The sequence below is a fragment of the Neophocaena asiaeorientalis genome, unplaced genomic scaffold (genome assembly GCF_003031525.2).
Source record: "Neophocaena asiaeorientalis asiaeorientalis breed wild unplaced genomic scaffold, Neophocaena_asiaeorientalis_V1.1 scaffold1136, whole genome shotgun sequence".
Lineage (NCBI taxonomy): Eukaryota > Metazoa > Chordata > Mammalia > Artiodactyla > Phocoenidae > Neophocaena > Neophocaena asiaeorientalis.
In genome coordinates, this window is record NW_020172368.1 from 397,779 (window position 1) to 400,771 (window position 2,993).

The window sequence follows — 2,993 nt, forward strand, 5'->3', positions numbered from 1 at the left end:
CCAGGGCTACTGTTCCCCGGGATTCCCAGGCTGTCCCTTCAGATGGGAGCAGGGAGCCTGCATGTTTGAGAGGAGTGCTAAGATGAGCCAAGCACCAGACCAGTAGTCGTGCTAACAACCACTACAGCAAACATTTGATGCGTGTGCCACGCATGTCAGGCACTCCTTTTAGCACTTTTTAATGTAACATCCCTATCTCACCCATAACAACCCTAGGCGGTAGATACTGTTTCTAGCCTGGTGTAACAGACAAGGAGACTGAAGCTCACAGAGGTCAAATGACTTGCCCAAGGTCACACAACCTGCAAGTAGCCAAGCTGAGATATGAATCCAAGCATCTGATACCGAAGTCCAACGATGTACCACTCTGCTAAAGCATATGCTAGTTCATTTATCCTTACACTGACCTCACGTACAGATGGGGAAACTAAGGTCTTAAGAAGATAAGTGACTCATTCTAGGTCATGTAGCTAGTGAGTGGCTGAGCCAAGATTTGTTTTCTTGTTTTTTTGGAATCTCAGTCTTTATTGGCTTCAAGGCTTCACACGCTCAGGCCAATGCCAGGGCTCAGATCTTGTTGAAAGCAGCAGTGTCAATGCTCTGCACATGCTCCTCGAACTTGGTGATCTCCTCTTCCAGCAGGTCTGTGCCCACCTTGTCGTCCTCCACCACACACAGGATCTGCAGCTTGTGGGTGCCGTAGTCCATGGGCCCCAGCTTGAAGGCCCCCCACCCCAGGTCAGCCCATCCAGCTGGATGGAGCGCATGCAGGCCTCCAGCTGGGCCATGTCCGTCTCGTCATCCCAAGGCTTGATGTCCAGGAGAATGGAGGACTTGGCCACCAGGGCAGGCTTCTTGACCTTCTTCTCAGTGTACTGCTGCAGCCTCTCCTCCTGCAGCCAGGCAGCCTCCTGGTCCTCCTCCTTATCGCTGCCGAGCAGGTCAATGTCATCGTCTTCGTCCTCGTTGTCCTCTGTGACGGTGACCGCCTTCTGGGTGGGGCGCTCCACTTGGTGCACGGGAGACACGTGCTGGGTCTGCGGAGCTGTGGCCGGGTGGGTGGGCGAGCTTTTCTCTAGTGAACTCAGCCAGGCCTCCAGCTTGGAGACAGCCTGCAGCAGATCCTGCACCACCCCTCGCAGGCTCTGGTTCTCCACTTCCAGGCTGGCAATCCGGATGACAAGCTCACTGTGGTCTCCACCGGGGCCCACTGCAGGCCGCAGGGCCTGAGCTTCCAGCCAAGGACTTATGGATGTTTTCTCTGGCTCTTGTGACATCATGGAGGATCATGCTGGCGCCATTCTCCTGGTGTGAGGAGCCAGCCACGGACCCGTTCATCTGCTCATAGAATTTCCTTTCTGCATCATCATATTTGAACTTGTCAAACCAGATCTTCTCGTGCACTAGAAAGTTTGTGGCCATTTTCACACCAGCCAAGGACACAGCGACCAACGAGGAGGGCTCGGCGTACGCAACGGCAGAGGAAAGAGCCTGAGCCAAGATTTGAATCCAAGACATTCTAATTCAGAATCGATGTCCTTTGTACCACCTTCCCTGAGACTGATGGGTGAGCTGACATTCTAGACACCCTTATGAAGGGAGGGATGAAAGAGACCCACTTGCAGACCCAAGGAGACTCAACCTGTGTGCTGGGTGGGGTGGGGGCCCCAGGGAGCCCTGGATGATGATGGATCCAGGGTCTGGAATTTCTTGAGCATGAATGTCAGCATATGTGTCCGTGATACGGATTCAATCTAATGCCACCCTCATTCAGAGATTCAGAAGAACTGACAAAGGAGAGAAACAGAAGCACTTCCTCTCTGAGCTGTTGCTTACCAATGAGCTTTTATCTCCAAGTAGCAGAATAATCATAACCCATAGCTCCCGCGTGTGGCTGATTAGCTTTGCTGCAAATTTCATTTGATTACAACACGAAAGTCTGTCTCTGACTTTGGTTGCAGCTATATGGCTGCTTGCTTACAACTGAAAAAGAGAGGTAGAGGGACCAGTAAGACCCAGGAGCATCAGATAATGAGGTTGGTGCTTTAAGAGCATGTTCATCAACAAAGACCATTTGTGTGGCCCCATCCAGTGTGCAGAGCCACTCTGTATGTCATCTTAATGGGTCATCACAGCAACCTGGGGCTTTCTTCCCATGGGGCGGTGGCCAATAGTTTCAGCCATTCACAGAGGGTGGGGAGGAAGGGGAATAGGATGGAGACAGTGTTTGGTTTATATAAAAACTGTGAATGTGCGGATTGCAGGGTGTGTATTTCATTTTTAAGACAAATTAAAAACCCAATCTTGTCTTGTGCTTGAACCTGAATAGTACTAATCTGATTTATGTTATTTTTGAGTGCTTGCTATGTGCTGGGCACCATGCCATGTGTTTACTCTACAGAGCAACTTTATCCAGTGGGGAAAAATACTAACCTCATTTTACCGGTGAGGAAAGGGAGGCTGGGACAGGTGGAGTGAACTGCCCCGGAGGTACAGCTAGTAAGGGAAGGAGCTAGGATGTGAAGTCAGGGAGTGTGATTCCGGAGCCTGTACCTTTCTTGCTGGGCTGTTCTGCAGGAGAGTGTCTCTCAGGGACCCTGACTTCCCACAAAGAGCCCGGTGGGCAGTGGGAATGCAGGGTCCTCTGGCAGGAGGGTCCTCTGACCCTCTAACCTGCACCTTCCTCATCTCTAAAGGAACGTTTCGTGATCCATCTCACAGGTGATTGTGGGGTAACTCCTTGCTAGCTATGAAGCACCGTTTACCTGTTCGTGGATAGGAGGCAGTGGTGAGCAGGGCAGAGGGAAATCCTTCCAAGAAGAGATTTGGACAAGAGGGTGCAGGTGGCCTGAGACCTGTGGCCCAGGTTTGGGACCTTAGCATGTGCTTTTCCCTCTGCTGGGAATGCCCTCCCCTCCCCCCTCTTCTCATGACTGGGTTTTTAAAACTTTCAGCTGTCAGCTTAAATGTCCTCTTTTCAGAGAGATGTTCTC

At 51.5% G+C, this 2,993-nt stretch overlaps 1 pseudogene; it reads right to left on the bottom strand.

The window, feature by feature from the left end:
- Positions 1 to 567: 567 nt before the first annotated feature.
- On the bottom strand, positions 568 to 1,430 carry LOC112416043 (elongation factor 1-delta-like; annotated as a pseudogene).
- Positions 1,431 to 2,993: the final 1,563 nt, after the last annotated feature.